This window comes from Phyllobates terribilis, unplaced genomic scaffold (assembly GCF_046119375.1).
Source record: "Phyllobates terribilis strain yellow unplaced genomic scaffold, ASM4611937v1 Scaffold_40__1_contigs__length_11209783, whole genome shotgun sequence".
In the NCBI taxonomy this organism is placed as follows: domain Eukaryota; kingdom Metazoa; phylum Chordata; class Amphibia; order Anura; family Dendrobatidae; genus Phyllobates; species Phyllobates terribilis.
The window spans coordinates 5297629-5322415 of record NW_027362800.1 but is presented as its reverse complement, the minus strand read 5'-3'; the positions used below and the strand labels follow the sequence as shown (position 1 = coordinate 5322415).

Sequence of the window (24787 nt, the reverse complement as noted above, 5' to 3'; positions counted from 1 at the left end):
GGGATCTAGAGGTTGACAGCATGTCTTCTTAACGGGAGTCCAGGTGGCCATCTCCACAAATGGACTTTTCAGAATCCTTGGGTGGCACCGTAGTCGGAAACCAATTCTGGTTATCGCTTCTCGGCCTTTTGGCTAAGATCAAGTGTAGTATCTGTTCTTATCAGTTTAATATCTGATACGTCCCCTATCTGGGGACCATATATTAAATGGATTTTTAGAACAGGGAGATGGAAAAAGAGCTTGCTCTGTCCACTCCACGCATTGACCTGGTATTGCAGTATCTCCAGGACCGGTGCACCCCTTCTTTAATGCAGTTTCTAAAATCAGAAAGAATTGAATTCAATGCTTTTTGTTCATTTTGCTTGTTTGTCGGATTTTGGGATGGACTCTTTGGCTTTGCTTTTCTTCTCCTCATTGGATTTTTCATGTTAAAAGTTGCAGAAGCCAGATGACAAGCTCATTTTGGTTCAACTTCAGCAACTGTGCATTGCATTGCCATGTAATGTAATGTAATGCAATGCTATCTATCTAGCTCTCCCTCTATACTTCCTTTTGGATAAACAGACATATTAGGCAAGCATTTTGGAGCTTTCACCTAAATAACTACAGGTGGTGAGATAAGCTGCACAATATAATTGACCTTTCAGTATATTGTTGCACACACACCATCTATTTAGCAAATGCCCTTGTTATCAACAGCAGCCTTTTAAACTCACCTGAGCTAACAGGTATGTGAGCTGGTTACTCTGCTGCGCTTAAAATTTCTTTTTTGGTTTGCTACAATGCCTTTTCTGAAACGTTGTCTCCCTCTGCTGGAACACTGACTTCTTTCATTTAATGCCTGCAGACTATAAAAGAGAAACCAACCCAAAAAGTTTGGTTGATTAGTCTGTGGCATTCTTTTAAACTGTTGCTTATGGCGGTCTCTGTGAGCTTCTCAGTGACATTCAGCCATCCAGGTATCCCGCCTGCAGTAGACGGAATGTGGCAATGGAACGCTGGCTGCGCGTGTCATAATAGGCTCTGAGCCTTTATATACCTGCGCACAGCAGCAGCCACCTTCAGTCTGCTGCTGGACAGCCAGCAGCAGCAGCAGCAGGAGAGGTAATTAATCAGCAACCCTCCTGCTAAGGGTAGACAGCTGCTCGTTCCACCCCCCCCCCCGCCTTAATTGGTTCTCCTCCCTTCCAACGGTGTTGAGGTGGGTGGGAACAGCCGGGGGTTGAGGGTACTGTGCTAAAAGAGGTGGAGTTATGCAGATCTAAAACGCGTGGATTCCAGCAGCAGCAAGCCGAAAAGTGCAGGCATGTGAGGGATCTAGAGGTTGACAGCATGTCTTCTTAACGGGAGTCCAGGTGGCCATCTCCACAAATGGACTTTTCAGAATCCTTGGGTGGCACCGTAGTCGGAAACCAATTCTGGTTATCGCTTCTCGGCCTTTTGGCTAAGATCAAGTGTAGTATCTTTCGAAAAGGCGGTTTTGGATGTTGGCCGCCCTAGTAGATTGATACATTATGCACACTGGGGTTTAGGCGCTTGTTAGTACGCCAGGTGGCTAATATAGTCATCTGGTGGAAAGCATGGCCCCCCAGGATCGACGCCATTGGGCCGGGGAAGATCGAAAGCCCGAAGTGTGAAGTGCCCCAGGAGTGGTGACCCTGGGGTGCCTTAACTCACTGGGATTGGGAACCCCACTTGAGTTTATGGCACATTTGCACAAGCACTTCAAATTTTCTTTCTTCGCACACACCCTTATTCCGGGCCTTCTGGCCTTAGGATGGGGAATTTTTCAATTCCCGGTCGAAGGTCCGGGCAGTATTATACTGTGAAACCTTCACTATTTATTTAATTTCTTTGTCACTGTGTGTCCACTTATTCACGTGTGTCACGTCCTACTAGGATTTTGTCGGGATGCGGTTCCCTTACGGGTTCCTCTCTTGGCAGGTCTAGGGGGGGAGTGTGTGGCCATCAGGTTCCGCTCCCCCCTGAACCCCCCTGGCTCTCCTCTTTCGGGAGGAGAGCGTTGTTGGCTCCCCTCTTCCGGGAGGGGAGCACAGTCTTTGGCTCCCAGTGCCTTGCTCGGGTGAGAACTCGGGCAGGTGCTGGGGGTAAGATTGGGTCGCCTCTGGCTTCGACTGGAGGTGGCTTTTTGTCCCTGTTCCTCGCTTTGGCCTTTTGGCTCGGAGGGACGGGAAATGGTTTGGGGGACCCTTCTCCTTTTGCAGAGGGTTTCAAGAAGACCAGCATCCTAGTGCACTTTTTTTGTGGCACTTGTCACTTTTTTAAGCGCACTCGGGTTTTGTACACGAATTCGGGCTTTCGATAAAAAAAAAAAATCTGTTCTTATCAGTTTAATATCTGATACGTCCCCTATCTGGGGACCATATATTAAATGGATTTTTAGAACAGGGAGATGGAAAAAGAGCTTGCTCTGTCCACTCCACGCATTGACCTGGTATTGCAGTATCTCCAGGACCGGTGCACCCCTTCTTTAATGCAGTTTCTAAAATCAGAAAGAATTGAATTCAATGCTTTTTGTTCATTTTGCTTGTTTGTCGGATTTTGGGATGGACTCTTTGGCTTTGCTTTTCTTCTCCTCATTGGATTTTTCATGTTAAAAGTTGCAGAAGCCAGATGACAAGGTCATTTTGGTTCAACTTCAGCAACTGTGCATTGCATTGCCATGTAATGTAATGTAATGCAATGCTATCTATCTAGCTCTCCCTCTATACTTCCTTTTGGATAAACAGACATATTAGGCAAGCATTTTGGAGCTTTCACCTAAATAACTACAGGTGGTGAGATAAGCTGCACAATATAATTGACCTTTCAGTATATTGTTGCACACACACCATCTATTTAGCAAATGCCCTTGTTATCAACAGCAGCCTTTTAAACTCACCTGAGCTAACAGGTATGTGAGCTGGTTACTCTGCTGCGCTTAAAATTTCTTTTTTGGTTTGCTACAATGCCTTTTCTGAAACGTTGTCTCCCTCTGCTGGAACACTGACTTCTTTCATTTAATGCCTGCAGACTATAAAAGAGAAACCAACCCAAAAAGTTTGGTTGATTAGTCTGTGGCATTCTTTTAAACTGTTGCTTATGGCGGTCTCTGTGAGCTTCTCAGTGACATTCAGCCATCCAGGTATCCCGCCTGCAGTAGACGGAATGTGGCAATGGAACGCTGGCTGCGCATGTCATAATAGGCTCTGAGCCTTTATATACCTGCGCACAGCAGCAGCCACCTTCAGTCTGCTGCTGGACAGCCAGCAGCAGCAGCAGCAGGAGAGGTAATTAATCAGCAACCCTCCTGCTAAGGGTAGACAGCTGCTCGTTCCACCCCCCCCCCGCCTTAATTGGTTCTCCTCCCTTCCAACGGTGTTGAGGCGGGTGGGAACAGCCGGGGGTTGAGGGTACTGTGCTAAAAGAGGTGGAGTTATGCAGATCTAAAACGCGTGGATTGCAGCAGCAGCAAGCCGAAAAGTGCAGGCATGTGAGGGATCTAGAGGTTGACAGCATGTCTTCTTAACGGGAGTCCAGGTGGCCATCTCCACAAATGGACTTTTCAGAATCCTTGGGTGGCACCGTAGTCGGAAACCAATTCTGGTTATCGCTTCTCGGCCTTTTGGCTAAGATCAAGTGTAGTATCTTTCGAAAAGGCGGTTTTGGATGTTGGCCGCCCTAGTAGATTGATACATTATGCACACTGGGGTTTAGGCGCTTGTTAGTACGCCAGGTGGCTAATATAGTCATCTGGTGGAAAGCATGGCCCCCCAGGATCGACGCCATTGGGCCGGGGAAGATCGAAAGCCCGAAGTGTGAAGTGCCCCAGGAGTGGTGACCCTGGGGTGCCTTAACTCACTGGGATTGGGAACCCCACTTGAGTTTATGGCACATTTGCACAAGCACTTCAAATTTTCTTTCTTCGCACACACCCTTATTCCGGGCCTTCTGGCCTTAGGATGGGGAATTTTTCAATTCCCGGTCGAAGGTCCGGGCAGTATTATACTGTGAAACCTTCACTATTTATTTAATTTCTTTGTCACTGTGTGTCCACTTATTCACGTGTGTCACGTCCTACTAGGATTTTGTCGGGATGCGGTTCCCTTACGGGTTCCTCTCTTGACAGGTCTAGGGGGGGAGTGTGTGGCCATCAGGTTCCGCTCCCCCCTGAACCCCCCTGGCTCTCCTCTTTCGGGAGGAGAGCGTTGTTGGCTCCCCTCTCCCGGGAGGGGAGCACAGTCTTTGGCTCCCAGTGCCTTGCTCGGGTGAGAACTCGGGCAGGTGCTGGGGGTAAGATTGGGTCGCCTCTGGCTTCGGCTGGAGGTGGCTTTTTGTCCCTGTTCCTCGCTGTGGCCTTTTGGCTCGGAGGGACGGGGAATGGTTTGGGGGACCCTTCTCCTTTTGGAGAGGGTTTCAAGAAGACCAGCATCCTAGTGCACTTTTTTTGTGGCACTTGTCACTTTTTTAAGCGCACTCGGGTTTTGTACACGAATTCGGGCTTTCGATAAAAAAAAAAAAAAAAAAATCTGTTCTTATCAGTTTAATATCTGATACGTCCCCTATCTGGGGACCATATATTAAATGGATTTTTAGAACAGGGAGATGGAAAAAGAGCTTGCTCTGTCCACTCCACGCATTGACCTGGTATTGCAGTATCTCCAGGACCGGTGCACCCCTTCTTTAATGCAGTTTCTAAAATCAGAAAGAATTGAATTCAATGCTTTTTGTTCATTTTGCTTGTTTGTCGGATTTTGGGATGGACTCTTTGGCTTTGCTTTTCTTCTCCTCATTGGATTTTTCATGTTAAAAGTTGCAGAAGCCAGATGACAAGCTCATTTTGGTTCAACTTCAGCAACTGTGCATTGCATTGCCATGTAATGTAATGTAATGCAATGCTATCTATCTAGCTCTCCCTCTATACTTCCTTTTGGATAAACAGACATATTTGGCAAGCATTTTGGAGCTTTCACCTAAATAACTACAGGTGGTGAGATAAGCTGCACAATATAATTGACCTTTCAGTATATTGTTGCACACACACCATCTATTTAGCAAATGCCCTTGTTATCAACAGCAGCCTTTTAAACTCACCTGAGCTAACAGGTATGTGAGCTGGTTACTCTGCTGCGCTTAAAATTTCTTTTTTGGTTTGCTACAATGCCTTTTCTGAAACGTTGTCTCCCTCTGCTGGAACACTGACTTCTTTCATTTAATGCCTGCAGACTATAAAAGAGAAACCAACCCAAAAAGTTTGGTTGATTAGTCTGTGGCATTCTTTTAAACTGTTGCTTATGGCGGTCTCTGTGAGCTTCTCAGTGACATTCAGCCATCCAGGTATCCCGCCTGCAGTAGACGGAATGTGGCAATGGAACGCTGGCTGCGCGTGTCATAATAGGCTCTGAGCCTTTATATACCTGCGCACAGCAGCAGCCACCTTCAGTCTGCTGCTGGACAGCCAGCAGCAGCAGCAGCAGGAGAGGTAATTAATCAGCAACCCTCCTGCTAAGGGTAGACAGCTGCTCGTTCCACCCCCCCCCGCCTTAATTGGTTCTCCTCCCTTCCAACGGTGTTGAGGCGGGTGGGAACAGCCGGGGGTTGAGGGTACTGTGCTAAAAGAGGTGGAGTTATGCAGATCTAAAACGCGTGGATTGCAGCAGCAGCAAGCCAAAAAGTGCAGGCATGTGAGGGATCTAGAGGTTGACAGCATGTCTTCTTAACGGGAGTCCAGGTGGCCATCTCCACAAATGGACTTTTCAGAATCCTTGGGTGGCACCGTAGTCGGAAACCAATTCTGGTTATCGCTTCTCGGCCTTTTGGCTAAGATCAAGTGTAGTATCTGTTCTTATCAGTTTAATATCTGATACGTCCCCTATCTGGGGACCATATATTAAATGGATTTTTAGAACAGGGAGATGGAAAAAGAGCTTGCTCTGTCCACTCCACGCATTGACCTGGTATTGCAGTATCTCCAGGACCGGTGCACCCCTTCTTTAATGCAGTTTCTAAAATCAGAAAGAATTGAATTCAATGCTTTTTGTTCATTTTGCTTGTTTGTCGGATTTTGGGATGGACTCTTTGGCTTTGCTTTTCTTCTCCTCATTGGATTTTTCATGTTAAAAGTTGCAGAAGCCAGATGACAAGCTCATTTTGGTTCAACTTCAGCAACTGTGCATTGCATTGCCATGTAATGTAATGTAATGCAATGCTATCTATCTAGCTCTCCCTCTATACTTCCTTTTGGATAAACAGACATATTAGGCAAGCATTTTGGAGCTTTCACCTAAATAACTACAGGTGGTGAGATAAGCTGCACAATATAATTGACCTTTCAGTATATTGTTGCACACACACCATCTATTTAGCAAATGCCCTTGTTATCAACAGCAGCCTTTTAAACTCACCTGAGCTAACAGGTATGTGAGCTGGTTACTCTGCTGCGCTTAAAATTTCTTTTTTGGTTTGCTACAATGCCTTTTCTGAAACGTTGTCTCCCTCTGCTGGAACACTGACTTCTTTCATTTAATGCCTGCAGACTATAAAAGAGAAACCAACCCAAAAAGTTTGGTTGATTAGTCTGTGGCATTCTTTTAAACTGTTGCTTATGGCGGTCTCTGTGAGCTTCTCAGTGACATTCAGCCATCCAGGTATCCCGCATGCAGTAGACGGAATGTGGCAATGGAACGCTGGCTGCGCGTGTCATAATAGGCTCTGAGCCTTTATATACCTGCGCACAGCAGCAGCCACCTTCAGTCTGCTGCTGGACAGCCAGCAGCAGCAGCAGCAGGAGAGGTAATTAATCAGCAACCCTCCGGCTAAGGGTAGACAGCTGCTCGTTCCACCCCCCCCCCCGCCATAATTGGTTCTCCTCCCTTCCAACGGTGTTGAGGCGGGTGGGAACAGCCGGGGGTTGAGGGTACTGTGCTAAAAGAGGTGGAGTTATGCAGATCTAAAACGCGTGGATTGCAGCAGCAGCAAGCCGAAAAGTGCAGGCATGTGAGGGATCTAGAGGTTGACAGCATGTCTTCTTAACGGGAGTCCAGGTGGCCATCTCCACAAATGGACTTTTCAGAATCCTTGGGTGGCACCGTAGTCGGAAACCAATTCTGGTTATCGCTTCTCGGCCTTTTGGCTAAGATCAAGTGTAGTATCTGTTCTTATCAGTTTAATATCTGATACGTCCCCTATCTGGGGACCATATATTAAATGGATTTTTAGAACAGGGAGATGGAAAAAGAGCTTGCTCTGTCCACTCCACGCATTGACCTGGTATTGCAGTATCTCCAGGACCGGTGCACCCCTTCTTTAATGCAGTTTCTAAAATCAGAAAGAATTGAATTCAATGCTTTTTGTTCATTTTGCTTGTTTGTCGGATTTTGGGATGGACTCTTTGGCTTTGCTTTTCTTCTCCTCATTGGATTTTTCATGTTAAAAGTTGCAGAAGCCAGATGACAAGCTCATTTTGGTTCAACTTCAGCAACTGTGCATTGCATTGCCATGTAATGTAATGTAATGCAATGCTATCTATCTAGCTCTCCCTCTATACTTCCTTTTGGATAAACAGACATATTAGGCAAGCATTTTGGAGCTTTCACCTAAATAACTACAGGTGGTGAGATAAGCTGCACAATATAATTGACCTTTCAGTATATTGTTGCACACACACCATCTATTTAGCAAATGCCCTTGTTATCAACAGCAGCCTTTTAAACTCACCTGAGCTAACAGGTATGTGAGCTGGTTACTCTGCTGCGCTTAAAATTTCTTTTTTGGTTTGCTACAATGCCTTTTCTGAAACGTTGTCTCCCTCTGCTGGAACACTGACTTCTTTCATTTAATGCCTGCAGACTATAAAAGAGAAACCAACCCAAAAAGTTTGGTTGATTAGTCTGTGGCATTCTTTTAAACTGTTGCTTATGGCGGTCTCTGTGAGCTTCTCAGTGACATTCAGCCATCCAGGTATCCCGCCTGCAGTAGACGGAATGTGGCAATGGAACGCTGGCTGCGCGTGTCATAATAGGCTCTGAGCCTTTATATACCTGCGCACAGCAGCAGCCACCTTCAGTCTGCTGCTGGACAGCCAGCAGCAGCAGCAGGAGAGGTAATTAATCAGCAACCCTCCTGCTAAGGGTAGACAGCTGCTCGTTCCACCCCCCCCCCACCGCCTTAATTGGTTCTCCTCCCTTCCAACGGTGTTGAGGCGGGTGGGAACAGCCGGGGGTTGAGGGTACTGTGCTAAAAGAGGTGGAGTTATGCAGATCTAAAACGCGTGGATTGCAGCAGCAGCAAGCCGAAAAGTGCAGGCATGTGAGGGATCTAGAGGTTGACAGCATGTCTTCTTAACGGGAGTCCAGGTGGCCATCTCCACAAATGGACTTTTCAGAATCCTTGGGTGGCACCGTAGTCGGAAACCAATTCTGGTTATCGCTTCTCGGCCTTTTGGCTAAGATCAAGTGTAGTATCTGTTCTTATCAGTTTAATATCTGATACGTCCCCTATCTGGGGACCATATATTAAATGGATTTTTAGAACAGGGAGATGGAAAAAGAGCTTGCTCTGTCCACTCCACGCATTGACCTGGTATTGCAGTATCTCCAGGACCGGTGCACCCCTTCTTTAATGCAGTTTCTAAAATCAGAAAGAATTGAATTCAATGCTTTTTGTTCATTTTGCTTGTTTGTCGGATTTTGGGATGGACTCTTTGGCTTTGCTTTTCTTCTCCTCATTGAATTTTTCATGTTAAAAGTTGCAGAAGCCAGATGACAAGCTCATTTTGGTTCAACTTCAGCAACTGTGCATTGCATTGCCATGTAATGTAATGTAATGCAATGCTATCTATCTAGCTCTCCCTCTATACTTCCTTTTGGATAAACAGACATATTAGGCAAGCATTTTGGAGCTTTCACCTAAATAACTACAGGTGGTGAGATAAGCTGCACAATATAATTGACCTTTCAGTATATTGTTGCACACACACCATCTATTTAGCAAATGCCCTTGTTATCAACAGCAGCCTTTTAAACTCACCTGAGCTAACAGGTATGTGAGCTGGTTACTCTGCTGCGCTTAAAATTTCTTTTTTGGTTTGCTACAATGCCTTTTCTGAAACGTTGTCTCCCTCTGCTGGAACACTGACTTCTTTCATTTAATGCCTGCAGACTATAAAAGAGAAACCAACCCAAAAAGTTTGGTTGATTAGTCTGTGGCATTCTTTTAAACTGTTGCTTATGGCGGTCTCTGTGAGCTTCTCAGTGACATTCAGCCATCCAGGTATCCCGCATGCAGTAGACGGAATGTGGCAATGGAACGCTGGCTGCGCGTGTCATAATAGGCTCTGAGCCTTTATATACCTGCGCACAGCAGCAGCCACCTTCAGTCTGCTGCTGGACAGCCAGCAGCAGCAGCAGGAGAGGTAATTAATCAGCAACCCTCCTGCTAAGGGTAGACAGCTGCTCGTTCCACCCCCCCCCCGCCTTAATTGGTTCTCCTCCCTTCCAACGGTGTTGAGGCGGGTGGGAACAGCCGGCGGTTGAGGGTACTGTGCTAAAAGAGGTGGAGTTATGCAGATCTAAAACGCGTGGATTGCAGCAGCAGCAAGCCGAAAAGTGCAGGCATGTGAGGGATCTAGAGGTTGACAGCATGTCTTCTTAACGGGAGTCCAGGTGGCCATCTCCACAAATGGACTTTTCAGAATCCTTGGGTGGCACCGTAGTCGGAAACCAATTCTGGTTATCGCTTCTCGGCCTTTTGGCTAAGATCAAGTGTAGTATCTGTTCTTATCAGTTTAATATCTGATACGTCCCCTATCTGGGGACCATATATTAAATGGATTTTTAGAACAGGGAGATGGAAAAAGAGCTTGCTCTGTCCACTCCACGCATTGACCTGGTATTGCAGTATCTCCAGGACCGGTGCACCCCTTCTTTAATGCAGTTTCTAAAATCAGAAAGAATTGAATTCAATGCTTTTTGTTCATTTTGCTTGTTTGTCGGATTTTGGGATGGACTCTTTGGCTTTGCTTTTCTTCTCCTCATTGGATTTTTCATGTTAAAAGTTGCAGAAGCCAGATGACAAGCTCATTTTGGTTCAACTTCAGCAACTGTGCATTGCATTGCCATGTAATGTAATGTAATGCAATGCTATCTATCTAGCTCTCCCTCTATACTTCCTTTTGGATAAACAGACATATTAGGCAAGCATTTTGGAGCTTTCACCTAAATAACTACAGGTGGTGAGATAAGCTGCACAATATAATTGACCTTTCAGTATATTGTTGCACACACACCATCTATTTAGCAAATGCCCTTGTTATCAACAGCAGCCTTTTAAACTCACCTGAGCTAACAGGTATGTGAGCTGGTTACTCTGCTGCGCTTAAAATTTCTTTTTTGGTTTGCTACAATGCCTTTTCTGAAACGTTGTCTCCCTCTGCTGGAACACTGACTTCTTTCATTTAATGCCTGCAGACTATAAAAGAGAAACCAACCCAAAAAGTTTGGTTGATTAGTCTGTGGCATTCTTTTAAACTGTTGCTTATGGCGGTCTCTGTGAGCTTCTCAGTGACATTCAGCCATCCAGGTATCCCGCCTGCAGTAGACGGAATGTGGCAATGGAACGCTGGCTGCGCGTGTCATAATAGGCTCTGAGCCTTTATATACCTGCGCACAGCAGCAGCCACCTTCAGTCTGCTGCTGGACAGCCAGCAGCAGCAGCAGCAGGAGAGGTAATTAATCAGCAACCCTCCTGCTAAGGGTAGACAGCTGCTCGTTCCACCCCCCCCCCGCCTTAATTGGTTCTCCTCCCTTCCAACGGTGTTGAGGCGGGTGGGAACAGCCGGGGGTTGAGGGTACTGTGCTAAAAGAGGTGGAGTTATGCAGATCTAAAACGCGTGGATTGCAGCAGCAGCAAGCCGAAAAGTGCAGGCATGTGAGGGATCTAGAGGTTGACAGCATGTCTTCTTAACGGGAGTCCAGGTGGCCATCTCCACAAATGGACTTTTCAGAATCCTTGGGTGGCACCGTAGTCGGAAACCAATTCTGGTTATCGCTTCTCGGCCTTTTGGCTAAGATCAAGTGTAGTATCTGTTCTTATCAGTTTAATATCTGATACGTCCCCTATCTGGGGACCATATATTAAATGGATTTTTAGAACAGGGAGATGGAAAAAGAGCTTGATCTGTCCACTCCACGCATTGACCTGGTATTGCAGTATCTCCAGGACCGGTGCACCCCTTCTTTAATGCAGTTTCTAAAATCAGAAAGAATTGAATTCAATGCTTTTTGTTCATTTTGCTTGTTTGTCGGATTTTGGGATGGACTCTTTGGCTTTGCTTTTCTTCTCCTCATTGGATTTTTCATGTTAAAAGTTGCAGAAGCCAGATGACAAGCTCATTTTGGTTCAACTTCAGCAACTGTGCATTGCATTGCCATGTAATGTAATGTAATGCAATGCTATCTATCTAGCTCTCCCTCTATACTTCCTTTTGGATAAACAGACATATTAGGCAAGCATTTTGGAGCTTTCACCTAAATAACTACAGGTGGTGAGATAAGCTGCACAATATAATTGACCTTTCAGTATATTGTTGCACACACACCATCTATTTAGCAAATGCCCTTGTTATCAACAGCAGCCTTTTAAACTCACCTGAGCTAACAGGTATGTGAGCTGGTTACTCTGCTGCGCTTAAAATTTCTTTTTTGGTTTGCTACAATGCCTTTTCTGAAACGTTGTCTCCCTCTGCTGGAACACTGACTTCTTTCATTTAATGCCTGCAGACTATAAAAGAGAAACCAACCCAAAAAGTTTGGTTGATTAGTCTGTGGCATTCTTTTAAACTGTTGCTTATGGCGGTCTCTGTGAGCTTCTCAGTGACATTCAGCCATCCAGGTATCCCGCCTGCAGTAGACGGAATGTGGCAATGGAACGCTGGCTGCGCGTGTCATAATAGGCTCTGAGCCTTTATATACCTGCGCACAGCAGCAGCCACCTTCAGTCTGCTGCTGGACAGCCAGCAGCAGCAGCAGCAGGAGAGGTAATTAATCAGCAACCCTCCTGCTAAGGGTAGACAGCTGCTCGTTCCACCCCCCCCCCCCCCGCCTTAATTGGTTCTCCTCCCTTCCAACGGTGTTGAGGCGGGTGGGAACAGCCGGGGGTTGAGGGTACTGTGCTAAAAGAGGTGGAGTTATGCAGATCTAAAACGCGTGGATTGCAGCAGCAGCAAGCCGAAAAGTGCAGGCATGTGAGGGATCTAGAGGTTGACAGCATGTCTTCTTAACGGGAGTCCAGGTGGCCATCTCCACAAATGGACTTTTCAGAATCCTTGGGTGGCACCGTAGTCGGAAACCAATTCTGGTTATCGCTTCTCGGCCTTTTGGCTAAGATCAAGTGTAGTATCTGTTCTTATCAGTTTAATATCTGATACGTCCCCTATCTGGGGACCATATATTAAATGGATTTTTAGAACAGGGAGATGGAAAAAGAGCTTGCTCTGTCCACTCCACGCATTGACCTGGTATTGCAGTATCTCCAGGACCGGTGCACCCCTTCTTTAATGCAGTTTCTAAAATCAGAAAGAATTGAATTCAATGCTTTTTGTTCATTTTGCTTGTTTGTCGGATTTTGGGATGGACTCTTTGGCTTTGCTTTTCTTCTCCTCATTGGATTTTTCATGTTAAAAGTTGCAGAAGCCAGATGACAAGCTCATTTTGGTTCAACTTCAGCAACTGTGCATTGCATTGCCATGTAATGTAATGTAATGCAATGCTATCTATCTAGCTCTCCCTCTATACTTCCTTTTGGATAAACAGACATATTAGGCAAGCATTTTGGAGCTTTCACCTAAATAACTACAGGTGGTGAGATAAGCTGCACAATATAATTGACCTTTCAGTATATTGTTGCACACACACCATCTATTTAGCAAATGCCCTTGTTATCAACAGCAGCCTTTTAAACTCACCTGAGCTAACAGGTATGTGAGCTGGTTACTCTGCTGCGCTTAAAATTTCTTTTTTGGTTTGCTACAATGCCTTTTCTGAAACGTTGTCTCCCTCTGCTGGAACACTGACTTCTTTCATTTAATGCCTGCAGACTATAAAAGAGAAACCAACCCAAAAAGTTTGGTTGATTAGTCTGTGGCATTCTTTTAAACTGTTGCTTATGGCGGTCTTTGTGAGCTTCTCAGTGACATTCAGCCATCCAGGTATCCCGCCTGCAGTAGACGGAATGTGGCAATGGAACGCTGGCTGCGCGTGTCATAATAGGCTCTGAGCCTTTATATACCTGCGCACAGCAGCAGCCACCTTCAGTCTGCTGCTGGACAGCCAGCAGCAGCAGCAGCAGGAGAGGTAATTAATCAGCAACCCTCCTGCTAAGGGTAGACAGCTGCTCGTTCCACCCCCCCCCCGCCTTAATTGGTTCTCCTCCCTTCCAACGGTGTTGAGGCGGGTGGGAACAGCCGGGGGTTGAGGGTACTGTGCTAAAAGAGGTGGAGTTATGCAGATCTAAAACGCGTGGATTGCAGCAGCAGCAAGCCGAAAAGTGCAGGCATGTGAGGGATCTAGAGGTTGACAGCATGTCTTCTTAACGGGAGTCCAGGTGGCCATCTCCACAAATGGACTTTTCAGAATCCTTGGGTGGCACCGTAGTCGGAAACCAATTCTGGTTATCGCTTCTCGGCCTTTTGGCTAAGATCAAGTGTAGTATCTGTTCTTATCAGTTTAATATCTGATACGTCCCCTATCTGGGGACCATATATTAAATGGATTTTTAGAACAGGGAGATGGAAAAAGAGCTTGATCTGTCCACTCCACGCATTGACCTGGTATTGCAGTATCTCCAGGACCGGTGCACCCCTTCTTTAATGCAGTTTCTAAAATCAGAAAGAATTGAATTCAATGCTTTTTGTTCATTTTGCTTGTTTGTCGGATTTTGGGATGGACTCTTTGGCTTTGCTTTTCTTCTCCTCATTGGATTTTTCATGTTAAAAGTTGCAGAAGCCAGATGACAAGCTCATTTTGGTTCAACTTCAGCAACTGTGCATTGCATTGCCATGTAATGTAATGTAATGCAATGCTATCTATCTAGCTCTCCCTCTATACTTCCTTTTGGATAAACAGACATATTAGGCAAGCATTTTGGAGCTTTCACCTAAATAACTACAGGTGGTGAGATAAGCTGCACAATATAATTGACCTTTCAGTATATTGTTGCACACACACCATCTATTTAGCAAATGCCCTTGTTATCAACAGCAGCCTTTTAAACTCACCTGAGCTAACAGGTATGTGAGCTGGTTACTCTGCTGCGCTTAAAATTTCTTTTTTGGTTTGCTACAATGCCTTTTCTGAAACGTTGTCTCCCTCTGCTGGAACACTGACTTCTTTCATTTAATGCCTGCAGACTATAAAAGAGAAACCAACCCAAAAAGTTTGGTTGATTAGTCTGTGGCATTCTTTTAAACTGTTGCTTATGGCGGTCTCTGTGAGCTTCTCAGTGACATTCAGCCATCCAGGTATCCCGCCTGCAGTAGACGGAATGTGGCAATGGAACGCTGGCTGCGCGTGTCATAATAGGCTCTGAGCCTTTATATACCTGCGCACAGCAGCAGCCACCTTCAGTCTGCTGCTGGACAGCCAGCAGCAGCAGCAGGAGAGGTAATTAATCAGCAACCCTCCTGCTAAGGGTAGACAGCTGCTCGTTCCACCCCCCCCCCCGCCTTAATTGGTTCTCCTCCCTTCCAACGGTGTTGAGGCGGGTGGGAACAGCCGGGGGTTGAGGGTACTGTGCTAAAAGAGGTGGAGTTATGCAGATCTAAAACGCGTGGATTGCAGCAGCAGCAAGCCGAAAAGTGCAGGCATGTGAGGGATCTAGAGGTTGACAGCATGTCTTCTTAACGGGAGTCCAGGTGGCCATCTCCACAAATGGACTTTTCAGAATCCTTGGGTGGCACCGTAGTCGGAAACCAATTCTGGTTATCGCTTCTCGGCCTTTTGGCTAGGATCAAGTGTAGTATCTGTTTGGCTAAGATCAAGTGTAGTATCTTTTGAAAAGGCAGTTTGTCCTTGGGCTGCCCTAGTAAATTGATGCATATTACACACTGGTTTGGTGCACTTGTTAGTACGCCAGGTGGCTCATAGAGTTATCTGATGGAAAACATGGCCCTCCAGGATCGAAGTCACTAGGCTGGGTAAGTGTGAGTGCTTTGGAGCAATGTGCCCCAGGAGTAGGCGCCCTGGTGGGAGTCCAAGCTTACTGGGACTGGGAACCCCAGAAAGACTTGGCTTCGTAGCACGCCGCACCTTTGCCAATCATACTTTCTGAGCAACCCCCCCTATTCCTGGCCTCCGGGCTAGGAAGGGGAATTTTTATAAACCCGGTCGGAGGTCCGGTCAGCTTTGGGCTGAGAAACCAACACAGGCTCCAGCTCCACTAGGGTGGCAGCCTAGATGGAAGCTGGGAGCACGAAAACGGCTCTTCTCCGGCTTCGGCTAGGGAGAGCATCGGAGATCCCTGACCCTCGCTGTGGCCTTCTGGCTCGGAGGGATGGGGATGGTTTATTGGGGACCCTCTCCTCCGGGAAGGGTCCACATGAATCCTCGCCTCGTGCGCTGTTTTGGTGTGACTTCGGTCACATTTTTCAGTGCCTTGGATGCAGCTTCAATCAAAAAATCTGTTCTTATGAGTTTAATATCTGATACGTCCCCTATCTGGGGACCATATATTAAATGGATTTTTAGAACAGGGAGATGGAAAAAGAGCTTGCTCTGTCCACTCCACGCATTGACCTGGTATTGCAGTATCTCCAGGACCGGTGCACCCCTTCTTTAATGCAGTTTCTAAAATCAGAAAGAATTGAATTCAATGCTTTTTGTTCATTTTGCTTGTTTGTCGGATTTTGGGATGGACTCTTTGGCTTTGCTTTTCTTCTCCTCATTGGATTTTTCATGTTAAAAGTTGCAGAAGCCAGATGACAAGCTCATTTTGGTTCAACTTCAGCAACTGTGCATTGCATTGCCATGTAATGTAATGTAATGCAATGCTATCTATCTAGCTCTCCCTCTATACTTCCTTTTGGATAAACAGACATATTAGGCAAGCATTTTGGAGCTTTCACCTAAATAACTACAGGTGGTGAGATAAGCTGCACAATATAATTGACCTTTCAGTATATTGTTGCACACACACCATCTATTTAGCAAATGCCCTTGTTATCAACAGCAGCCTTTTAAACTCACCTGAGCTAACAGGTATGTGAGCTGGTTACTCTGCTGCGCTTAAAATTTCTTTTTTGGTTTGCTACAATGCCTTTTCTGAAACGTTGTCTCCCTCTGCTGGAACACTGACTTCTTTCATTTAATGCCTGCAGACTATAAAAGAGAAACCAACCCAAAAAGTTTGGTTGATTAGTCTGTGGCATTCTTTTAAACTGTTGCTTATGGCGGTCTCTGTGAGCTTCTCAGTGACATTCAGCCATCCAGGTATCCCGCCTGCAGTAGACGGAATGTGGCAATGGAACGCTGGCTGCGCGTGTCATAATAGGCTCTGAGCCTTTATATACCTGCGCACAGCAGCAGCCACCTTCAGTCTGCTGCTGGACAGCCAGCAGCAGCAGCAGCAGGAGAGGTAATTAATCAGCAACCCTCCTGCTAAGGGTAGACAGCTGCTCGTTCCACCCCCCCCCCCCGCCTTAATTGGTTCTCCTCCCTTCCAACGGTGTTGAGGCGGGTGGGAACAGCCGGGGGTTGAGGGTACTGTGCTAAAAGAGGTGGAGTTATGCAGATCTAAAACGCGTGGATTGCAGCAGCAGCAAGCCGAAAAGTGCAGGCATGTGAGGGATCTAGAGGTTGACAGCATGTCTTCTTAACGGGAGTCCAGGTGGCCATCTCCACAAATGGACTTTTCAGAATCCTTGGGTGGCACCGTAGTCGGAAACCAATTCTGGTTATCGCTTCTCGGCCTTTTGGCTAAGATCAAGTGTAGTATCTGTTCTTATCAGTTTAATATCTGATACGTCCCCTATCTGGGGACCATATATTAAATGGATTTTTAGAACAGGGAGATGGAAAAAGAGCTTGCTCTGTCCACTCCACGCATTGACCTGGTATTGCAGTATCTCCAGGACCGGTGCACCCCTTCTTTAATGCAGTTTCTAAAATCAGAAAGAATTGAATTCAATGCTTTTTGTTCATTTTGCTTGTTTGTCGGATTTTGGGATGGACTCTTTGGCTTTGCTTTTCTTCTCCTCATTGGATTTTTCATGTTAAAAGTTGCAGAAGCCAGATGACAAGCTCATTTTGGTTCAACTTCAGCAACTGTGCATTGCATTGCCATGTAATGTAATGTAATGCAATGCTATCTATCTAGCTCTCCCTCTATACTTCCTTTTGGATAAACAGACATATTAGGCAAGCATTTTGAAGCTTTCACCTAAATAACTACAGGTGGTGAGATAAGCTGCACAATATAATTGACCTTTCAGTATATTGTTGCACACACACCATCTATTTAGCAAATGCCCTTGTTATCAACAGCAGCCTTTTAAACTCACCTGAGCTAACAGGTATGTGAGCTGGTTACTCTGCTGCGCTTAAAATTTCTTTTTTGGTTTGCTACAATGCCTTTTCTGAAACGTTGTCTCCCTCTGCTGGAACACTGACTTCTTTCATTTAATGCCTGCAGACTATAAAAGAGAAACCAACCCAAAAAGTTTGGTTGATTAGTCTGTGGCATTCTTTTAAACTGTTGCTTATGGCGGTCTCTGTGAGCTTCTCAGTGACATTCAGCCATCCAGGTATTCCGCCTGCAGTAGACGGAATGTGGCAATGGAACGCTGGCTGCGCGTGTCATAATAGGCTCTGAGCCTTTATATACCTGCGCACAGCAGCAGCCACCTTCAGTCTGCTGCTGGACAGCCAGCAGCAGCAGCAGCAGGAGAGGTAATTAATCAGCAACCCTCCTGCTAAGGGTAGACAGCTGCTCGTTCCACCCCCCCCCCCGCCTTAATTGGTTCTCCTCCCTTCCAACGGTGTTGAGGCGGGTGGGAACAGCCGGGGGTTGAGGGTACTGTGCTAAAAGAGGTGGAGTTATGCAGATCTAAAACGCGTGGATTGCAGCAGCAGCAAGCCGAAAAGTGCAGGCATGTGAGGGATCTAGAGGTTGACAGCATGTCTTCTTAACGGGAGTCCAGGTGGCCATCTCCACAAATGGACTTTTCAGAATCCTTGGGTGGCACCGTAGTCGGAAACCAATTCTGGTTATCGCTTCTCGGCCTTTTGGCTAAGATCAAGTGTAGTATCTGTTCTTATCAGTTTAATATCTGATACGTCCCCTATCTGGGGACCATATATTAAATGGATTTTTAGAACAGGGAGATGGAAAAAGAGCTTGCTCTGTCCACTCCACGCATTGACCTGGTATTGCAGTATCTCCAGGACCGGTGCACCCCTTCTTTAATGCAGTTTCTAAAATCAGAAAGAATTGAATTCAATGCTTTTTGTTCATTTTGCTTGTTTGTCGGATTTTGGGATGGACTCTTTGGCTTTGCTTTTCTTCTCCTCATTGGATTTTTCATGTTAAAAGTTGCAGAAGCCAGATGACAAGCTCATTTTGGTTCAACTTCAGCAACTGTGCATTGCATTGCCATGTAATGTAATGTAATGCAATGCTATCTATCTAGCTCTCCCTCTATACTTCCTTTTGGATAAACAGACATATTAGGCAAGCATTTTGGAGCTTTCACCTAAATAACTACAGGTGGTGAGATAAGCTGCACAATATAATTGACCTTTCAGTATATTGTTGCACACACACCATCTATTTAGCAAATGCCCTTGTTATCAACAGCAGCCTTTTAAACTCACCTGAGCTAACAGGTATGTGAGCTGGTTACTCTGCTGCACTTAAAATTTCTTTTTTGGTTTGCTACAATGCCTTTTCTGAAACGTTGTCTCCCTCTGCTGGAACACTGACTTCTTTCATTTAATGCCTGCAGACTATAAAAGAGAAACCAACCCAAAAAGTTTGGTTGATTAGTCTGTGGCATTCTTTTAAACTGTTGCTTATGGCGGTCTCTGTGAGCTTCTCAGTGACATTCAGCCATCCAGGTATCCCGCCTGCAGTAGACGGAATGTGGCAATGGAACGCTGGCTGCGCGTGTCATAATAGGCTCTGAGCCTTTATATACCTGCGCACAGCAGCAGCCACCTTCAGTCTGCTGCTGGACAGCCAGCAGCAGCAGCAGCAGGAGAGGTAATTAATCAGCAACCCTCCTGCTAAGGGTAGACAGCTGCTCGTTCCACCCCCCCCCCCGCCTTAATTGGTTCTCCTCCCTTCCAACGGTGTTGAGGCGGGTGGGAACAGCCGGGGGTTGAGGGTACTGTGCTAAAAGAGGTGGAGTTATGCAGATCTAAAACGCGTGGATTGCAGCAGCAGCAAGCCGAAAAGTGCAGGCATGTGAGGGATCTAGAGGTTGACAGCATGTCTTCTTAACGGGAGTCCAGGTGGCCATCTCCACAAATGGACTTTTCAGAATCCTTGGGTGGCACCGTAGTCGGAAACCAATTCTGGTTATCGCTTCTCAGCCTTTTGGCTAAGATCAAGTGTAGTATCTGTTCTTATAAGTTTAATATCTGATACGTCCCCTATCTGGGGACCATATATTAAATGGATTTTTAGAACAGGGAGATGGAAAAAGAGCTTGCTCTGTCCACTCCACGCATTGACCTGGTATTGCAGTATCTCCAGGACCGGTGCACCCCTTCTTTAATGCAGTTTCTAAAATCAGAAAGAATTGAATTCAATGCTTTTTGTTCATTTTGCTTGTTTGTCGGATTTTGGGATGGACTCTTTGGCTTTGCTTTTCTTCTCCTCATTGGATTTTTCATGTTAAAAGTTGCAGAAGCCAGATGACAAGCTCATTTTGGTTCAACTTCAGCAACTGTGCATTGCATTGCCATGTAATGTAATGTAATGCAATGCTATCTATCTAGCTCTCCCTCTATACTTCCTTTTGGATAAACAGACATATTAGGCAAGCATTTTGGAGCTTTCACCTAAATAACTACAGGTGGTGAGATAAGCTGCACAATATAATTGACCTTTCAGTATATTGTTGCACACACACCATCTATTTAGCAAATGCCCTTGTTATCAACAGCAGCCTTTTAAACTCACCTGAGCTAACAGGTATGTGAGCTGGTTACTCTGCTGCGCTTAAAATTTCTTTTTTGGTTTGCTACAATGCCTTTTCTGAAACGTTGTCTCCCTCTGCTGGAACACTGACTTCTTTCATTTAATGCCTGCAGACTATAAAAGAGAAACCAACCCAAAAAGTTTGGTTGATTAGTCTGTGGCATTCTTTTAAACTGTTGCTTATGGCGGTCTCTGTGAGCTTCTCAGTGACATTCAGCCATCCAGGTATCCCGCCTGCAGTAGACGGAATGTGGCAATGGAACGCTGGCTGCGCGTGTCATAATAGGCTCTGAGCCTTTATATACCTGCGCACAGCAGCAGCCACCTTCAGTCTGCTGCTGGACAGCCAGCAGCAGCAGCAGCAGGAGAGGTAATTAATCAGCAACCCTCCTGCTAAGGGTAGACAGCTGCTCGTTCCACCCCCCCCCGCCTTAATTGGTTCTCCTCCCTTCCAACGGTGTTGAGGCGGGTGGGAACAGCCGGGGGTTGAGGGTACTGTGCTCAAAGAGGTGGAGTTATGCAGATCTAAAACGCGTGGATTGCAGCAGCAGCAAGCCGAAAAGTGCAGGCATGTGAGGGATCTAGAGGTTGACAGCATGTCTTCTTAACGGGAGTCCAGGTGGCCATCTCCACAAATGGACTTTTCAGAATCCTTGGGTGGCACCGTAGTCGGAAACCAATTCTGGTTATCGCTTCTCGGCCTTTTGGCTAAGATCAAGTGTAGTATCTGTTCTTATCAGTTTAATATCTGATACGTCCCCTATCTGGGGACCATATATTAAATGGATTTTTAGAACAGGGAGATGGAAAAAGAGCTTGCTCTGTCCACTCCACGCATTGACCTGGTATTGCAGTATCTCCAGAACCGGTGCACCCCTTCTTTAATGCAGTTTCTAAAATCAGAAAGAATTGAATTCAATGCTTTTTGTTCATTTTGCTTGTTTGTCGGATTTTGGGATGGACTCTTTGGCTTTGCTTTTCTTCTCCTCATTGGATTTTTCATGTTAAAAGTTGCAGAAGCCAGATGACAAGCTCATTTTGGTTCAACTTCAGCAACTGTGCATTGCATTGCCATGTAATGTAATGTAATGCAATGCTATCTATCTAGCTCTCCCTCTATACTTCCTTTTGGATAAACAGACATATTAGGCAAGCATTTTGGAGCTTTCACCTAAATAACTACAGGTGGTGAGATAAGCTGCACAATATAATTGACCTTTCAGTATATTGTTGCACACACACCATCTATTTAGCAAATGCCCTTGTTATCAACAGCAGCCTTTTAAACTCACCTGAGCTAACAGGTATGTGAGCTGGTTACTCTGCTGCGCTTAAAATTTCTTTTTTGGTTTGCTACAATGCCTTTTCTGAAACGTTGTCTCCCTCTGCTGGAACACTGACTTCTTTCATTTAATGCCTGCAGACTATAAAAGAGAAACCAACCCAAAAAGTTTGGTTGATTAGTCTGTGGCATTCTTTTAAACTGTTGCTTATGGCGGTCTCTGTGAGCTTCTCAGTGACATTCAGCCATCCAGGTATTCCGCCTGCAGTAGACGGAATGTGGCAATGGAACGCTGGCTGCGCGTGTCATAATAGGCTCTGAGCCTTTATATACCTGCGCACAGCAGCAGCCACCTTCAGTCTGCTGCTGGACAGCCAGCAGCAGCAGCAGCAGGAGAGGTAATTAATCAGCAACCCTCCTGCTAAGGGTAGACAGCTGCTCGTTCCACCCCCCCCCCCCGCCTTAATTGGTTCTCCTCCCTTCCAACGGTGTTGAGGCGGGTGGGAACAGCCGGGGGTTGAGGGTACTGTGCTAAAAGAGGTGGAGTTATGCAGATCTAAAACGCGTGGATTGCAGCAGCAGCAAGCCGAAAAGTGCAGGCATGTGAGGGATCTAGAGGTTGACAGCATGTCTTCTTAACGGGAGTCCAGGTGGCCATCTCCACAAATGGACTTTTCAGAATCCTTGGGTGGCACCGTAGTCGGAAACCAATTCTGGTTATCGCTTCTCGGCCTTTTGGCTAAGATCAAGTGTAGTATCTGTTCTTATCAGTTTAATATCTGATACGTCCCCTATCTGGGGACCATATATTAAATGGATTTTTAGAACAGGGAGATGGAAAAAGAGCTTGCTCTGTCCACTCCACGCATTGACCTGGTATTGCAGTATCTCCAGGACCGGTGCACCCCTTCTTTAATGCAGTTTCTAAAATCAGAAAGAATTGAATTCAATGCTTTTTGTTCATTTTGCTTGTTTGTCGGATTTTGGGATGGACTCTTTGGCTTTGCTTTTCTTCTCCTCATTGGATTTTTCATGTTAAAAGTTGCAGAAGCCAGATGACAAGCTCATTTTGGTTCAACTTCAGCAACTGTGCATTGCATTGCCATGTAATGTAATGTAATGCAATGCTATCTATCTAGCTCTCCCTCTATACTTCCTTTTGGATAAACAGACATATTAGGCAAGCATTTTGGAGCTTTCACCTAAATAACTACAGGTGGTGAGATAAGCTGCACAATATAATTGACCTTTCAGTATATTGTTGCACACACACCATCTATTTAGCAAATGCCCTTGTTATCAACAGCAGCCTTTTAAACTCACCTGAGCTAACAGGTATGTGAGCTGGTTACTCTGCTGCACTTAAAATTTCTTTTTTGGTTTGCTACAATGCCTTTTCTGAAACGTTGTCTCCCTCTGCTGGAACACTGACTTCTTTCATTTAATGCCTGCAGACTATAAAAGAGAAACCAACCCAAAAAGTTTGGTTGATTAGTCTGTGGCATTCTTTTAAACTGTTGCTTATGGCGGTCTCTGTGAGCTTCTCAGTGACATTCAGCCATCCAGGTATCCCGCCTGCAGTAGACGGAATGTGGCAATGGAACGCTGGCTGCGCGTGTCATAATAGGCTCTGAGCCTTTATATACCTGCGCACAGCAGCAGCCACCTTCAGTCTGCTGCTGGACAGCCAGCAGCAGCAGCAGCAGGAGAGGTAATTAATCAGCAACCCTCCTGCTAAGGGTAGACAGCTGCTCGTTCCACCCCCCCCCCCGCCTTAATTGGTTCTCCTCCCTTCCAACGGTGTTGAGGCGGGTGGGAACAGCCGGGGGTTGAGGGTACTGTGCTAAAAGAGGTGGAGTTATGCAGATCTAAAACGCGTGGATTGCAGCAGCAGCAAGCCGAAAAGTGCAGGCATGTGAGGGATCTAGAGGTTGACAGCATGTCTTCTTAACGGGAGTCCAGGTGGCCATCTCCACAAATGGACTTTTCAGAATCCTTGGGTGGCACCGTAGTCGGAAACCAATTCTGGTTATCGCTTCTCAGCCTTTTGGCTAAGATCAAGTGTAGTATCTGTTCTTATAAGTTTAATATCTGATACGTCCCCTATCTGGGGACCATATATTAAATGGATTTTTAGAACAGGGAGATGGAAAAAGAGCTTGCTCTGTCCACTCCACGCATTGACCTGGTATTGCAGTATCTCCAGGACCGGTGCACCCCTTCTTTAATGCAGTTTCTAAAATCAGAAAGAATTGAATTCAATGCTTTTTGTTCATTTTGCTTGTTTGTCGGATTTTGGGATGGACTCTTTGGCTTTGCTTTTCTTCTCCTCATTGGATTTTTCATGTTAAAAGTTGCAGAAGCCAGATGACAAGCTCATTTTGGTTCAACTTCAGCAACTGTGCATTGCATTGCCATGTAATGTAATGTAATGCAATGCTATCTATCTAGCTCTCCCTCTATACTTCCTTTTGGATAAACAGACATATTAGGCAAGCATTTTGGAGCTTTCACCTAAATAACTACAGGTGGTGAGATAAGCTGCACAATATAATTGACCTTTCAGTATATTGTTGCACACACACCATCTATTTAGCAAATGCCCTTGTTATCAACAGCAGCCTTTTAAACTCACCTGAGCTAACAGGTATGTGAGCTGGTTACTCTGCTGCGCTTAAAATTTCTTTTTTGGTTTGCTACAATGCCTTTTCTGAAACGTTGTCTCCCTCTGCTGGAACACTGACTTCTTTCATTTAATGCCTGCAGACTATAAAAGAGAAACCAACCCAAAAAGTTTGGTTGATTAGTCTGTGGCATTCTTTTAAACTGTTGCTTATGGCGGTCTCTGTGAGCTTCTCAGTGACATTCAGCCATCCAGGTATCCCGCCTGCAGTAGACGGAATGTGGCAATGGAACGCTGGCTGCGCGTGTCATAATAGGCTCTGAGCCTTTATATACCTGCGCACAGCAGCAGCCACCTTCAGTCTGCTGCTGGACAGCCAGCAGCAGCAGCAGCAGGAGAGGTAATTAATCAGCAACCCTCCTGCTAAGGGTAGACAGCTGCTCGTTCCACCCCCCCCCGCCTTAATTGGTTCTCCTCCCTTCCAACGGTGTTGAGGCGGGTGGGAACAGCCGGGGGTTGAGGGTACTGTGCTCAAAGAGGTGGAGTTATGCAGATCTAAAACGCGTGGATTGCAGCAGCAGCAAGCCGAAAAGTGCAGGCATGTGAGGGATCTAGAGGTTGACAGCATGTCTTCTTAACGGGAGTCCAGGTGGCCATCTCCACAAATGGACTTTTCAGAATCCTTGGGT

General features: G+C 45.9%; 17 non-coding genes and 3 pseudogenes across 17 annotated transcripts; all 20 read left to right on the top strand.

The window, feature by feature from the left end:
• Window positions 1–112: 112 nt before the first annotated feature.
• LOC141187895 (U2 spliceosomal RNA) lies at window positions 113–303 on the top strand. The gene has a single exon (XR_012262037.1). It is a non-coding gene; the product is annotated as a U2 spliceosomal RNA (small nuclear RNA).
• A 1121-nt stretch (window positions 304–1424) lies between these two features.
• LOC141186217 (U2 spliceosomal RNA) lies at window positions 1425–1516 on the top strand (annotated as a pseudogene).
• Window positions 1517–2305: 789 nt separating this feature from the next.
• LOC141185779 (U2 spliceosomal RNA) lies at window positions 2306–2489 on the top strand. The gene has a single exon (XR_012260396.1). It is a non-coding gene; the product is annotated as a U2 spliceosomal RNA (small nuclear RNA).
• A 1120-nt stretch (window positions 2490–3609) lies between these two features.
• LOC141186214 (U2 spliceosomal RNA) lies at window positions 3610–3701 on the top strand (annotated as a pseudogene).
• Window positions 3702–4495: 794 nt separating this feature from the next.
• Window positions 4496–4681, top strand: LOC141185966 (U2 spliceosomal RNA). Its single transcript, XR_012260542.1, has one exon. It is a non-coding gene; the product is annotated as a U2 spliceosomal RNA (small nuclear RNA).
• A 1119-nt stretch (window positions 4682–5800) lies between these two features.
• On the top strand, window positions 5801–5991 carry LOC141187894 (U2 spliceosomal RNA). The gene has a single exon (XR_012262036.1). It is a non-coding gene; the product is annotated as a U2 spliceosomal RNA (small nuclear RNA).
• Window positions 5992–7112: 1121 nt separating this feature from the next.
• LOC141187892 (U2 spliceosomal RNA) lies at window positions 7113–7303 on the top strand. The gene has a single exon (XR_012262035.1). It is a non-coding gene; the product is annotated as a U2 spliceosomal RNA (small nuclear RNA).
• A 1120-nt stretch (window positions 7304–8423) lies between these two features.
• LOC141187890 (U2 spliceosomal RNA) lies at window positions 8424–8614 on the top strand. Its single transcript, XR_012262033.1, has one exon. It is a non-coding gene; the product is annotated as a U2 spliceosomal RNA (small nuclear RNA).
• Window positions 8615–9731: 1117 nt separating this feature from the next.
• On the top strand, window positions 9732–9922 carry LOC141187889 (U2 spliceosomal RNA). Its single transcript, XR_012262032.1, has one exon. It is a non-coding gene; the product is annotated as a U2 spliceosomal RNA (small nuclear RNA).
• Window positions 9923–11042: 1120 nt separating this feature from the next.
• Window positions 11043–11233, top strand: LOC141185414 (U2 spliceosomal RNA). The gene has a single exon (XR_012260079.1). It is a non-coding gene; the product is annotated as a U2 spliceosomal RNA (small nuclear RNA).
• A 1124-nt stretch (window positions 11234–12357) lies between these two features.
• Window positions 12358–12548, top strand: LOC141187888 (U2 spliceosomal RNA). Its single transcript, XR_012262031.1, has one exon. It is a non-coding gene; the product is annotated as a U2 spliceosomal RNA (small nuclear RNA).
• Window positions 12549–13668: 1120 nt separating this feature from the next.
• On the top strand, window positions 13669–13859 carry LOC141185413 (U2 spliceosomal RNA). The gene has a single exon (XR_012260078.1). It is a non-coding gene; the product is annotated as a U2 spliceosomal RNA (small nuclear RNA).
• Window positions 13860–14977: 1118 nt separating this feature from the next.
• Window positions 14978–15119, top strand: LOC141186029 (U2 spliceosomal RNA; annotated as a pseudogene).
• A 524-nt stretch (window positions 15120–15643) lies between these two features.
• LOC141185769 (U2 spliceosomal RNA) lies at window positions 15644–15825 on the top strand. Its single transcript, XR_012260387.1, has one exon. It is a non-coding gene; the product is annotated as a U2 spliceosomal RNA (small nuclear RNA).
• Window positions 15826–16947: 1122 nt separating this feature from the next.
• Window positions 16948–17138, top strand: LOC141187887 (U2 spliceosomal RNA). Its single transcript, XR_012262030.1, has one exon. It is a non-coding gene; the product is annotated as a U2 spliceosomal RNA (small nuclear RNA).
• A 1121-nt stretch (window positions 17139–18259) lies between these two features.
• On the top strand, window positions 18260–18450 carry LOC141187886 (U2 spliceosomal RNA). Its single transcript, XR_012262029.1, has one exon. It is a non-coding gene; the product is annotated as a U2 spliceosomal RNA (small nuclear RNA).
• Window positions 18451–19571: 1121 nt separating this feature from the next.
• LOC141185492 (U2 spliceosomal RNA) lies at window positions 19572–19762 on the top strand. The gene has a single exon (XR_012260150.1). It is a non-coding gene; the product is annotated as a U2 spliceosomal RNA (small nuclear RNA).
• A 1119-nt stretch (window positions 19763–20881) lies between these two features.
• Window positions 20882–21072, top strand: LOC141184889 (U2 spliceosomal RNA). The gene has a single exon (XR_012259602.1). It is a non-coding gene; the product is annotated as a U2 spliceosomal RNA (small nuclear RNA).
• A 1122-nt stretch (window positions 21073–22194) lies between these two features.
• LOC141187885 (U2 spliceosomal RNA) lies at window positions 22195–22385 on the top strand. Its single transcript, XR_012262028.1, has one exon. It is a non-coding gene; the product is annotated as a U2 spliceosomal RNA (small nuclear RNA).
• Window positions 22386–23506: 1121 nt separating this feature from the next.
• On the top strand, window positions 23507–23697 carry LOC141185491 (U2 spliceosomal RNA). Its single transcript, XR_012260149.1, has one exon. It is a non-coding gene; the product is annotated as a U2 spliceosomal RNA (small nuclear RNA).
• Window positions 23698–24787: the final 1090 nt, after the last annotated feature.